This window comes from Sorex araneus, chromosome 2 (genome assembly GCF_027595985.1).
Source record: "Sorex araneus isolate mSorAra2 chromosome 2, mSorAra2.pri, whole genome shotgun sequence".
In the NCBI taxonomy this organism is placed as follows: Eukaryota; Metazoa; Chordata; class Mammalia; order Eulipotyphla; family Soricidae; genus Sorex; species Sorex araneus.
The window spans coordinates 28,555,166-28,570,235 of record NC_073303.1 but is presented as its reverse complement, the minus strand read 5'-3'; the positions used below and the strand labels follow the sequence as shown (position 1 = coordinate 28,570,235).

Here is a 15,070-nt window from a genome sequence, read left to right as displayed (position 1 = left end):
TTCCAATAAACTCACCATAAGCGTAATTGTATAAAAAATGTCAGAGCTACATATGGAGAGTTAGAAAAATTGAAAGCTAATTTATATCAAGATACTAATGCTGTCTAAAATGGTTTCTCAGCATGTATAACTTTCCTTCTTTGATTCACTTTTTCCAAGTCCATTGTCAATTCACATCTCTGGATCCCACTCAATTCCCTGTTTGATCACAAAATCCCAAAGCCTTCAAAATCCCATTGGGGTCAAGTACACTTAGATAACTTGAGTTTGCCTCCATGGGCCCTGCCCTCCAATCAGAAATGCATAGCCCCTATCCTCAGCACCTGTGACTACTGCAACCTTGTATTTCCCAAACCTAAAATCCCACAGCGTTTAGTCCAAGCAAGGTATTGAGGGATTCTGAAATCACACATCCTACAGTGTGTTCTCCAGAGAAATCATTAATTAAAAAAAAAACTCATCCTGTATTTGTTGACATTGAACATTCCCAAGTGGTTGTGTCTCTTCTGATGAACAGCCCCAGATTCAATTCTGTGAAAAGAGGATTGTCCTCACCTTGCCATTATAATAAAAATGTAAAAGTTCTTTTTTTCCAAAGAGGAAATTTGTGAAGAAAGATTGCATCCTAAGATCAAAGATTTCCACCCCCCCAAACCCAAAGGTCCTTCATTGCCTTTCCCCCAAGGCAGTGACTATGGGGTCTGCACTTACTTGGAGTGTCTCTGCCCTCAGCCACCAGAGTGCTCCACACCACTAGAATCACCATCACAGCTGCTATTCCCAGGCCTCTAGGTATACACAGAGCCATCTTCCAACACACAATCTGAGAATAAAAGAAAAACATTTTAGTCAACACAGCTCACACCTAGTGAAAATGTACCCATTTCAAAGAATCAAAAAACCTATGACGGCTTTCAAGCACTATAGGATTGGAGGATACTTAGCTAAAGAACCAATCAGCAATGGAGTCAAAGCACGTCATTTGTCTCTAGGCAGACATGCTTTACAGCATGCTTTTCTTATCATAGACTCTGGTCATAGACTTTCTCTCACTGCATAACTCAACTATCCCTCACACCATTTTTTTTTCTTTTTTAATTAATGAGTCACAGTGAGGGTACAGTTACAGATTCAAACATTTCGAGCTTGTTTTTCCCTCATGCAGTGTTCAGGACACCATCCCTCCACCAGTGTCCATTCTCCACCACCAATGAACCCATTATCCCTCCCACCCCCCAATCCCATCCCCCCCACCCCATCCCGCCTCTTTTGCAGAGCATTCCAATTTGTTCTCTCTCTCCTCTTGGGTGTTGTGGTTTGCAATAGGGGTATTGAGTGGCCATCATGTTCGGATACTAGTCCACTTTCAGCACGCATTTCCCTTACCACGTGGGATCTCCACTCACAATTTACTTGGTGTTCCCTTCTCCATTTGGTATGACTTTTCCCCAGCGTGTGAGGCTAAGTTCCAAGCTATGGAGTCAACCTCCTGGTATTGTATACTACTATTCTTGGGTATCAGTCTCCTACCCTGTTATTTTATATTCCACAGATGAGTGCAATCTTTCTATGTGTGTCTCTCTCTTTCTGACTCATTTCACTTAGAATGATACTTTCCATGTTGGTCCACTTATATGCAAAGTTTATGACTTCATCTTTTCTAACAGCTGCTTAGTATTCCATTGTATAGATATACCAAAGTTTCTTTAACCAGTCATCTGTTCTCAGGCACTGGTTTTTTTTCCAGATTCTGGCTATTGTAAACAGTGCTGCGATGAACATATAAGTGCAGATGTCATTTCGACTATACTTTTTTGTTTCTCCAGGATATATTCCCAGCAGTGGTATTGCTGGATCAAATGGGAGCTCAACTTCTAATTTTCTGAGAAGCGTCCATATTTTTTTCCAAAGGGGTTGGACCAGTTGGCATTCCCACCAGCAGTTAAGGAGGGTCCCTCTCTCCCCACGTCCTGTCCAACAGCAGTTGCTTTTGATCTTTTGGATGTGTGCCATTCTCTGTGGTGGCCTCACACCATTTTATCACAGGATCTTTAACCAGTAACATGATTGTAGTGGCACTATTCAGTGGACATAAATGATATTACTTTACCCATTGGCTTTTTTGGAAGGAAATAAATAATGGCAATGTTTATAAAGTGTTTTGCTTGGACAATTGACCTGCATCTTCCTTAGGAAAGAATCTATGGAGAGAAAAGGCAAGTATGGTTTCAGTACTGAGCTGTTTGATGTAACTCTGAAAAGAAAAAATCAGTTTTTGCAAAGCAAACAGACTCCACCGGGCTAGGTTTCTCTGGGCTGAGTCCTGAGGTGGCAAGTTTTTGGGTTTTTGTTTATTTTTTTGCAATTGACTAAGATCTTGTGGCTTCTTTGTGGGTAGAGAAATGCTCTTCCTCTTTTTCATGGTTTCTTTTGCCGAACACAATATTAATTCCTGCATACATGCATACATATATACATTTAATATATTTTATGATTGTTTCCTCCAAACCTCTAGTCTCTTTACAGCATTCCTCATGCGAAGTTTTGTAAAATATTACCTGAACACCAGGATATATGCAAAAATATATTTATTCTATGCATATTTTTACATTATTCTGAATCATGAAAGTTTAAGTTTCATTGAGTGTATTCAGAAAAATTAGCACGACTGTGGCTTTGCCCTTAATAGAGTGTGAACATTATTTTTCGGTGGCTTATTTTTTTAATGTAGTAGTACTGCTCTTAAATTTAGCCATTGATTAAGCTGATTGAATTGGGTATGAACTCCACATTGCTTATTTAATTCAGGATGTTAATTGTATTTTATTGTAGCACCCCTCCCATTGTTCAATTTGCTAAAGCGGGCACCAGTAATGTCTCCATTGTGAGACTTGTTACTGTTTTTGGCATATGAATACTATAAGGGTAGCTTGCCAGGCTTTGCTGTGTGGGCAGGATACTCTTCGTAGCTTGCAGAGCTCTCCGAGAGGGGCAGAGGTATCGAACCCAAGTCAGCTACATGCAAGCAAATGCCCTATTTTATTATTATTATTATTATTATTATTATTATTTAATCACCATGAGATACAGTTACAAAGCTTTCCTGTTTGAGTTTCAGTCATACAAATATTGATCATCCATTTCTCCATCAATGCACATGTTCTACCACCAAGAACCTAAGTATCCCCCCAATGCAATCCCTCCCGCTGCCTCTATGACAGAAAATATCTTCTGTAGTCTCTTTTGTATTTCTTGTTATCAATACCATAAGATGTCATGTGGACTCCAAACTTCCAGATAATTAGGCTCTGTAAAAATCTCTGCACCATGCTGCTTCATTCAGAGATTCTTTTGTGTGTCTCTGGATCATGGCCATTAAAAGCTTAAGTAGCAGCCTAAGGTAGTTTGTGGGCATGCACTCCAGGGTCTCATAGGGATGGATGGGGCATGAGAAGGACCAGCCCATCCCCTATCCCTTGAGACCTGGACTTTGTGGTCACTGAACCTCCCGCATACCTGCACTTTTTATTGCATTCTGGAAGTTGGCAGCCACCGGGGCTTTTAGGGAGCAGGTGGAGAGATGACATAGATAAAGACACATAAAGAAGAGAGAACACAGGCTTCTCCAGAGTGAAGAAAGTGCAAGTCCCATCCTAAGCAGGGATTACAGGCCATTTCATCCGAATGGAAAAATGTACCCTAAAGAAAGTTCACAACTTGGGCAGATATGGGCCCATAGACAAGAACCCTCTTCCTCTGCCAAGTTATATAATTTTTTCCCTAACTGCCCGCACGCCAACCCTCTTCTATGGAGGTTGCCAAGAAGGAGAGCTTGGAGTAGCTAATGGTATTTGGATACATAGTGCCTGGGACTTTGTCCTGGTTTGGAGCCTCTCCTCCCAGAGGTTCCTAATCCCTCTCCTCCTTGGTAGCCATCCCTCAGCTGGCCTGGAATTGTGCATTCTGGCTTCTATCACTGTCACTGTCATCCCGTTGCTCATCGATTTGCTAGAGCGGGCACCAGTAACGTCTCCATTGTGAGGCTTGTTTGTTACTGTTTTGAGCATGATGAATATGCCACGGGTAGCTTGCCAGGCTATGCCGTGTGGGTGAGATGCTCTCGGTACCTTGCTGGGTTATCAGAGAGGGGCGGAGGTATGAACCCAGGTCAGCTGAGTGCAAGGCAAACGCCCTATCACTGTGCTATCACTCCAGTTCTATCCTGCCTTTTAATATGGGTATTCTGTGTCAAAGGCATTCATGCCTTAGGGTTAGTTGAGGTTTCAAGAACATTTTTTGAAATATACATGACCAGGGCCCTCCTATCTTCCTACCACAATAAAACTATTAATGCATCTCTTTTCCTGTTTTAGTGAAGAAGCATCTTTTCCTAAAGCAAGAGAAGCTAAGATTGAGTTAGGCTAATAAAGTAGGTATGTTATTTGTGGCATATTGTTAATAAAAGTGTTTCTTCAGAGAACTCTTTTTTTTTTTATCTCAAGCGTCTTGACCAGGTAACGACTGACCAGAAAACGCTTCCCCGCGCTGAGCGGCCCTGCGAGAAACTGCCCCCCAAGTCGGCTTTCTGCCAGCTTGAGCTCCTCTGCATCCTCCCCCCACTATGCCGCCGCTGTCAATCAAACCCAGCGCCACCCCATCTCACTTGTCTTGACCAGGTAACGACAGACCGGGAAACGCTTCCCTGTGCTGCACGGCCCTGCGAGAAACTGCGATCCCGTCAGGAAGATACTTGGGGCGTGGCCTGTATCTCAGTGGGCATGCTCTCAAAGTGGGCGTGGCTTCCTGTCCGATGGGCCACAGATATTATCTCCACAGATATTATCTTTTCCCTTAGGACAATAGGAATTGTCTATTTCTTTGAAAATCACTTTAATCATCTCAACCACCTATGCAAAATACCCATTAGCTTAGTCTAACTTTATAAAACCTATCAGTGAATAAGGGAAGCTTAGCACAACCAGAGCCCCTCCTTCCCACAACAAGAGGGAACAGGAATAAAGTACTACAAAGCTCAGACTCTACACTTCCGTAACAAGATGAAGAAGCAGCGAAAATCCCCTCCACTAAGAGAGGGAGAAGAAAAGATTCCAGAAACATCATCAGGGGCTACTCACATCTACGACCTCTCAGATAAACAATTCAGAGAGAAAATCTGGAGTAGAGTCGACCTACTACAAGCAGCCATGGAACAGACATCCAATAAGTTAAGGGAGGAGATGAATGAAGCACTGCAACGGTCTACCAAGAAAATGCAGGAAGAAATGAGAGCAGAAATTTCAAACCTACGAACGGAAGTCACACAAATAAAGGAATCGGTAGATGAACTAAAAAATCTCATTAGATGCCCTCAACAGTAGAATGACTACAGCCGAAGACAGAATCAGCGACATTGAAGATGAGCTACAGAAAGCTTATAGACAACAACAAATCATGGCCAAAGACCTCAAAATGGCTATAGAATGAATCAGAGCCCTGGGGGATGACTTCAAGAGGAACAACATTAGAATCACTGGAGTACCAGAACCACAGGGAAGTAACCCCAATGAAAAAAACACAGTCAAAGACATCATTGCTAAGAAATTACCAGAGCTGGAGAAGGCAGGCATCCAGATACAAGGAGTCCGAAGAGTACCAGCAAAAAGAGACCCAAATAAAAAGACTCCAAGGCATATCATAGTCAGAATGACGGATGCTATGGATAGAGACACAATTCTGCAAGCAGCAAGGTCAAAGAAGGAAATCACATACAAAGGAGCACCCCTCAGATTTACAGCAGAGCTGTAAGAGGAACCCTTCCAAGCCCGAAGACAATGGTGGGACATAGTGAAAAAACTCAACGAAATGAATGCCTCACCAAGAATACTTCATCCAGCTAAACTCTCACTCAAACTTGAAGGAACCATACACTATTTCTCGGACAAACAACAGCTCAGGAACTTCATAGACTCAAAACCAAACTTGAAAGAAGGTCTAAAGGGGCTACTGTAAGACAAGGAGGAGCCCCATAAGAACAACAAATCCCACAGAAAGATGACACAAAACCACATCACAATAATCTCTCTCAATGTCAACGGCCTAAATGCACCTGTCAAGAGACACAGAGTGGCTAAATGGATCCGGAAATTAAACCCAACATTCTGTTGCCTGCAAGAAACTCACCTGAATAAACAGAGTAAACATAGACTCAAAGTCAAAGGATGGAAAACAATCCTGCAAGCAAACAACTCCCTTAAAAAAGCTGGAGTGGCCATCCTAGTATCCGACAATATAGATTTCAGGTTGAAAAAGATTAGAAGGGACAGCGAAGGTCATTTTCTGTTTATCAAGGGATATGTACAACAGGAAGAAATCACACTCTTAAACGTATATGCACCTAATGAGCGACCGGCTAAACATTTAAAACAACTCCTAACAGACTTCAAAGAGGACATCACTAACAAAACAATAGTCGGAGACTTCAATACGGCCTTATCACCTCTAGGTAGATTGACAAGAACAAAACTCAACAAGGAAACACTGACTCTGAAAGAAGAAATTGAAGGGAGAGGCCTAATAGACCTATACAGGGCCTTACACCTCAAAAAGAAAGAATACACATTCTTTTCCAGTGCACATGGAACATTTTCTAAAATAGACCATTTATTGGACCCCAGAACATACCTCAACAGAATCGGAAAAATAGAAATTATATCAGCCATCTTTTCAGACCACGATGCACTGAAGATAGAAGCTAACCACTCTCCGACTAGGAGAATCCAATGAAAAACCTGGAAAAAAAACAATTCAATATTGAACAATGAGTGAGTCAGGAAGGAAATCAAGGAAGAAATAAAAAAATACTTAGAAACAAAGGAGAATGAAGACACGAGCTGCCAAAACCTTGGGAAGCAGCTAAAGCCGTGTTAAGGGGAAAATTTATAGCTCTCCAAGCATTCCTCAGGAGGGAAGAAAGGGCCCACATAGACAGCTTGACTTCACAACTAAAGACCTTAGAAAAGGACCAGAAAAAGGAACCCAAACCAGATCGAAGGAAAGAAATAATAAAAATTAGAGCAGAAATTAATGACATGGAAACCTGTGGGGGACCGGGACCCTGGGAAAAGGAGAACTTAGCCATTTCCCCAGACAGGGAGTGCCCACCAAGATATTGTATTATGTAACAGACATCCTGTACCAAGGGCGAGACCCACAAAGATGACAGGCATATCATGTTCCAGTCTGCTGATCCCCCCTTACGCAAATGCCCCGCGAATGCCCCGCGTGATCCACCCTGGCCCCCTCGCAAAAGCCTTGCCCCTCAGCCTATATATTCTGTAAACTTTCCTTCAATAAACGAGACCTTGACAACAGTTCCTTGCTTGGTCTCCCTCTTCTTTCTCGCCCTTGCTATTTCAGGTAGCGCCTCTTCAGACCCTGGAATAACTTAGTCCCGCGGGACAGGACAGAAACCAAAAAGACAATCCGAAAGATCAATGAAACAAAGAGCTGGTTCTTCGAGAATATAAATAAGATTGATAAACCGCTAGCAAGACTCACAAAGAAAGAAAGAGAGAGAACCCTAGTAAATCGAATCAGAAATGAAAAGGGGGACATCATAACAGAAACCAGTGAGATTCAAAAGATCATTAGAGACTACTTCGAAAGTCTATATGCCACAAAACAGGAGAACATAAAAGAAATGGATGGATTCCTTGATTCCTACAATCTCCCAAGACTGAAAAAGAACACTTGGAATACCTGAATAGACCCATCAATGTTAAGGAAATTGAAACTGTAATCAAAACCCTCCCCAAAAACAAAAGCCCAGGCCCAGATGGTTTCACTGGCGAATTCTTCCAAATATTTAAAGAAGAACTGTTGCCTGTTTTCCTCAAACTTTTTCAGGAAATTGAAAAAACAGGAACTCTCCCAAACAGTTTCTATGAGCACACAAGTCCCTAATACCAAAAGCAAACAAAGACACCACTAAGAAAGAAAATTACAAATCAATATCCCTGATGAACACCGATGCGAAGATCCTCAACAAAATACTAGCAAATAGGATTCAACAACTCATCAAAAAGATCATACATCACGACCAAGTGGGATTCATCCCAGGGATGCAAGGATGGTTTAACATTCGGAAATCAATCAACATAATCCATCATATCAACAAAAGTAAAGATAAAAACCATATGATCATATCAATAGATGCAGAGAAAGCATTTGACAAGATCCAACATCCTTTCATGATGAAAACCCTCACCAAAATGGTGTTTGGATGAACTTTCCTCAAGATAGTCGAAGCTATCTATCACAAGCCTACGGCAAGCATTATCCTCAACGGGGAAAAACTAAGGGCCTTTCCTCTAAGATCAGGCACAAGACAAGGATGCCCACTCTCACCACTCCTCTTCAATATAGTACTGGAACCACTTGAGATAGCTATTAGACAAGAAAAAGAGATTAAGGGCATCCAGAAAGGAAAGGAAGAAATCAAACTCTCACTATTTGCAGACGATATGATACTATATCTAGAGAAGCCTAAAGCCTCTACTAAGAAACTCTTAGAAACAATAGACTTATATAGTAAAGTTGCAGGCTACAAAATCAATCCAAAAAATCCATGGCCTTCCTATATACAAACAATGAGGCAGAGGAAAGGGACCTGAAAAAAGCAATCATGCCCCAGAAAATCAAGTACCTCGGAATCAGCTTAACCAAGGAAGTAAAAGACCTCTACAAAGAAAACTATAAAACGCTACTCCATGAAATAAAAGAGAACATGAGGAAATGGAAACATATACCTTGCTCATGGATAGGGAGAATCAATATTGTCAAAATGGCAATACTCCCCAAAGCATTATACAGATTCAACGTGATCCCTATAAGGATACCCATGACATTCTTCAAAGAAACGGACCAAGCAATCTTAAAATTCATATGGAACAACAAGCGTCCACGGATAGCTAAAACAATTCTTGGGAAAAGGACGATGGGAGGCATCACCCTCTCCAACCTCAAATTTTACTACAAAGCGGTAACAATTAAAACAGCATGGTACTGGAACAAAGGCAGACCCGCACACCAATGGAACAGGGTGGAATATCCCTACACACAACCCCAAATGTATGATCATCTAATCTTTGATAAGGGAGTAAGAGATGTGAAGTGGAGAAAGGAAAGCCTCTTTAACAAATGGTGCTGGCACAACTGGACAACCACATGCAAAAAAATGGGTTTAGACCTTGACCTGACACCATGCACAAAAGTCAGATCAAAATGGATTAAAGACCTCAACATTAGACCACAAACCATAAGGTGCATTGAAGACAAGGTCGGCAAAACCCTCCACGATATTGAAGATAAAAGTATCTTCAAAGGTGACACGGAACTAAGCAATCTAGTAAAAACAGAGATCAACAAATGGGACTACATTACACTAAAAAGCTTCTGCACCGCAAAAGATACAGTGACCAGAATCCAAAGACTATCCACAGAATGGGAAAGGATATTTACACAATACCCATCAGATAAGGGGTTGATATCAATGGTATATAAAGCACTGGTTGAACTCTACAAGAAGAAAACATCCAACCCCATCAAAAAATGGGGCGAAGAAATGAACAGAAACTTTACCAGGGAAGAAATACGAATGGCAAAAAGGCACAAGAAAAAGTGCTCTACATCACTAATCATCAGAGAGATGCAGATCAAAACAACCATGAGATACCACCTCACACCACAGAGACTAGCACTCATCCAAAAGAACAAAAGCAACCGCTGTTGGAGAGGACGTGGTTAGAAAGGGACCCTTCTACACTGCTGGTGGGAATGCCGACTGGTTCATCCCTTTTGGAAAACAATATGGACCATTCTCAAAAAATTAGATATTGAGCTCCCATTTGACCCAGCAATACCACTACTGGGAATATATCCCAGAGAGGCAAAAAAGTATAGTCGAAATGACATCTGCCCTTACATGTTCATCGCAGCACTGTTTACAAGAGCCAGAATCTGGAAAAACAACCCGAATGCCCTAGAACGGATGACTGGTTGAGGAAACTTTGTTACATCTATACAATGGAATACTATGCATCTGTTAGAAAAAAGGAGATCATGAATTTTGCATATAAGTGGATCGGCATGGAAAGTTTCATGCTGAGTGAAATGAGTCAGAAAGAAAGAGACAGACATAGAAAGATTGCACTCATCTGTGGTATATAGAATAACAGAGTGGGAGACTAACACCCAAGAATTGTAGAAATAAGTACCAGGAGGTTGACTCCATGGTTTGGAGGCTGGCCTCACATTCTGGGGAAAGGGCAACTCAGAGAAGGGATCACCAACTCTAATGAGGTCGAAGGCCATGCGGGGGAAGGGAGTTGTGGGCTGAATGAGGGCTAGAGACTGAGCACAGTGGCCACTCAACACCTTTATTGCAAACCACAACAGCTAATTAGAGAGAGAGAACAGAAGGGAATGCCCTGCCACAGTGGCAGGGTGGGGTGGGGGGAGATTGGATTGGAGAGGGTGGGAGGGATGCTGGGTTTACTGGTGGTGGAGAATGGGCACTGGTGAAGCCATGGGTTCCCGAACTTTGTATGAGGGAAGCATGAGCACAAAAGTGTATAAATCTGTAACTGTACCCTCACGGTGATTCACTAATTAAAAATAAATAAATTTAAAACAAATAAAAATAAAAAATAAATTAAAAAAATATAAAAAAAATTTTTAAAAAGAGAACTCTTTTTTTTCGGGGGGGGGGGTCACACCTGGCGACGCACAGAGGTTACTCCTGGCTCTGCACTCAGGAATTACTCCTAGCGGTGCTCAGGGGACCATATGGGATGCTGGGGATCGAACCCTGGTCGGCCGTGTGCAAGGCAAACGCCCTACCCGCTGTGGTATCGCTCCAGCCCCTCTTAAGAGAACTCTTTAGACAATTATGATCTTTTACTTTGAGTTTTTGCTCTCTAATTACTGATATGTCACCTCTTTTCACCCATAATTTGGGGATGAGGTGGGAGAATATTGTTAAGTGGACTTAACAACATTAAGTGGAGAGGAGACAAACAACAACCTCAAGAAGGGACTGATGATTGTCTGTCTTGAGTACCTGTCTCCTGCAGACATTACTTCTTATCATTCGCAGGAGATAAAACTGCAGCATGGTTCCACTTGCTTGGGAAATGATCCCTGACACCCTATTTCTCAGGGACTGTGTAACCCAGATGGGAGGGAGGAATTGCTCTTAATAGAATAGGAAAGTGAGTTCTAAATATCACCTAGGTTATCGACTGACTACCCTCACAGAAAAAAAAATTCAGGGGAAAACTAATAATGAAGTAAAGCAGTTTATTTAAAGAAAACAGAGATCTGTGTTGAAGAAAGTATCTGGGCTTTTCCAGAGGTGAAACTAGAGTTTACATTTTAGGTGGAGATGTGGGTCACCCCACCACAAACTATGGGATAGTGACCATTTGCCTTTGCAGAGTTTGACTTTTGCCTGTGGAGGTTCCCTGGGTGACTTATATGTCAGAGGGATGAAATAGAGAGTAAGCTTGAGAAGGAAATTCACCTCTTTTAATCTATCCACAACTGCCACAAAAAAAGGCAACTAGGCAATTGGCAAAAGGCAAAAAAGGCAATTAAAACTGATGAAAGTCTGTATGAACCCATGCATAGCACGTGTTCACATCCCACCATCTTACAAGACAGCTGTTAAACTGAGCCTGATGTCCACTTCTTCAGGGCTGCATGGGAATGATCCCTGCCACTGATTTCTCAGGAGCCATGGGTTTAGGTTCAGGCAAGGAATTGCTCTTTGCCAAAAAGGAAAATCAGACCTTGTCTCAGCACAGATGCAGAGATAGGAGCAGAGAAATGTTATTTACCCAAGGTTTCTAGGTTCCATAAATTTTTAAACAGTGAAAATACTGAATAGTAAAGGTATTCAAACTCAGAGTTGGAAAGATGGAAATGTTTATTAAAAAGAAAGAAACTCGCCTGACTAGCTCTGAAGAGCAAGCATGTAGGGTGTCATCAACTAAATCCAGTCCAGTCAAGTGCAAGGGAATAAAATGAAAACCATTAGCCTACTTCTGCTGTAAATAAAATAGTATGGTATTGGAATGGAAATAGACCCACAGAACAATGAAACAGAGCTGAATATCCTGTCAAATACTCTCATATATATGAGCACTTAATCTTTGATAAAAAAGCAAGAAATATTAAGTGGAGAAAGGAAAGTCTCTTCAATACATGGTGCTGGGAAAACTGAACAGTTACTTACAGAAAAATGAACTCAAACATCTGCCTATTACCAGGCAAAATTCAGATCAAAAAGATTAAAGACCTCAACAGACCTGAATCCATAAGTTACATAGAGAAAACATGGGTAAATTCTCCATGACTTGAAACTTAAGGTATCTTCAAAGATGAAACACAACAGACCAACCAATTGTAAGCAAAGATAAACAAATTGGATTATCTTAAACTAAGAAGCTTCTGCAGCTCAAAAGAAACAGTGACAAAGTACAGAGAGAGCCCATGAAATGGGAAAATTTATTTACTCAATACTCATCAGATAATGATGGGTATTGGGTATAATATCTACAATATACAAGAAACTGGTAAACTTTATAAGAAAAAACCTCCAACTCCATCAAAAAATTGGACAATTAATGAATGGTAACTTCCTCCAAATAAAAATACAAATGGCCAAAAGGCACGTGATGTACTCTATATTGCTAATCATAAGGAAGAAGCAATTCAAAACAACAATGTGTTATCACCTCACACCACATTGACTGAAGAACATACAAAAGAACAAGAACAACTCGTGGTTTTGTGGATGAAAGGAAAAAGGGACGCTCTTTCTCTGTTGGTGGGAATGCGGACTGTTCCAGACTGTTTGGGATACAATATAGACATGCCTCAAAAACTAAGAAATCAAGAGACAAGACCCCAAGGGACCACACACAAACAGCTCCTCCACTCCTAAAAGACCATGATCCCGGAGACCCACTAACTACTTTTGGCACCCAGCGGCTTCTTGCAGAAGTGGCTCAAGACTGCGAACTAAGCTATGGTCCATGCCATCCTGGGAGGGGAAAGGTTTTTCTCTCTCGGCATTTCCTTTCCCTGGCGGCGTGGTGACCGCCATCTTATGGAGCCCCAGAGGTACAAGCTTGCAGTGAAGAGACTTCTGCAGAAATTAATCTGGACTTAATTACTAAAATACTAGAAATCCAAAAACCTCATATGCACTTCATTCTTAGCAATGGAAAACAAATTATCAAATGATGCCTTTTCGGCAGGTCTGATTGCTGGGGGAAAATTCCAAATAATAATAGTGAGTTTTCTGTTGAAATATTGAATGTAATCAAAAGTAAAGAGAGAGTAAGATGAAAATCATCTGCCACACAGGTGTGTGTATATGTGGGGAGGGGGGTTTGAGATGGGAGGTATACTGGGGTTCTTGGTGGTGGAACATGTGCACTGGTGAAGGGATGGGTGTTTGATCATTGTATGACTGAGACTTAAACATAAAAGCTTTGTAACTTTACTCATGACGATTCAATAAAAAAAATTAAAAAGAAAAGAGTAAATTGTCTCAGCAGCTAACACCATGAACAACTGTAGAAGAGAAATGAAACATTTCTCAGTCACCCTTGAAAAGTTAGTCATACTGTAAATTTAGGCATTTTGGTTCGTAACTTTGGTATTTACTTGGTTGCGACAAAGCATCTCTTGGAGATGTATTCAAACCAATAATCACTTCCTTCAATTTTCCCAAATAATGCTTCATTTTTAAGATGCTGGTTTGTATAATGACCCCAAATACAGAAAACAAACTTCTAATGTTAAGTTTCTTTAATAAAGTGCCAATAAGATTTAAAAAAAAATACTTAGAAATTGAATTTCCATATGACCCAGCCTTTCTACTTCTGTGAATATATCCCAGGGGTGCAAAGAAAGCACTGTAGATATTACCTCTTCACTTGTATGTTCATTGCACCACCGTTCACGATAGCTAGCAGCTGGAAAAACCCGAGTGCCCAAGAATAGATGTCTTGTTGGGGAAACTATGATCTATCTACAAAATGGAATATTATGCAGCATTTCAGCAAGATGAAGTCATGAAATGTCCTTATAAGTAGATGGACATGGAGAGTATCATACTGAGTGAAATGAGTCAGAAAGATAAGGACAGACATAGAATAATTGCATTCATTTGCAGAATATAAAATAACATAGTTTGACACTAACAACGAAGACAGGAGAGACAAGGACCTGGAGGAATCCTCCAGAGTTTGAAGGCTGACTCATGTGCTTCAAATGTGGGACAGAATGCAGTTGAGATAGAGAAGGAACCAGTAAGTCAAGGATGGTTGATGGGATTGCTTGTGATGGGAAAGTTTTGCTGAAAGTATACAAAGGACTAAACATGATGGCCTCTCAGTAACTGTACTGCAAACCATAATGCCAAAGTAAAAGAGAGTAAAAAGGGAAATGCCAGCCAGAGAGGCAGGGGTGGGAGTGGGATGGGCTGGGCTGGGCTGAGGATAGCAGGAGGGATCCTGGGAACATTGGTGGTGGAAAATGTACATTGGTGGAGGCAATGGTGTTTGTTCACAGTATGACTGAAACTCAATCATGAAAGCTTTGTAACTGTCTCACAGTGGTTCAATTTTATAAAAGAAAAATAAAGAAAGAAAATAGATTTATGGAGGGAGAGGGGTAGAGGCAGGAAGGGAATAAAACATATTCATTTTGCTCAATTTGCATCTCCTTTTTGACACTGTGTAAAAGGATCATGAAAAATAGCATGCAGGACACCGGTACCACTCTCCACCGAGATGTGACCCTAGCGTCACATGTGTGTGGCCTCTCGGTTGCTGAATGACCATGATCCCGGAGGCCACCTATCTACTTTTGGCACCAGCAGCTTCTTGCAGAAATATCTCTAGACTGTGAACTAAGCCATGACCCCATGCCGCCCCAGGAGGGGAAAGATTTTTCTCTCTCGGCTTTTCCTTTCAGGGGAGGGGGGCGGTGGCGTGGT

General features: G+C 41.4%; 1 protein-coding gene across 1 annotated transcript in view; it reads right to left on the bottom strand.

Annotated features, from left to right (window-relative positions):
• The window catches only part of LOC101539188 (rano class II histocompatibility antigen, A beta chain-like), a 54,844-nt gene extending 54,084 nt beyond the window's left edge, over positions 1–760 (bottom strand). Inside the window, exon 1 of the mRNA XM_055125568.1 lies at positions 712–760. The gene's annotated coding sequence lies outside the window, so the exon portion shown is untranslated. The remainder of the gene's footprint in view (positions 1–711) is intronic.
• Positions 761–15,070: the final 14,310 nt, after the last annotated feature.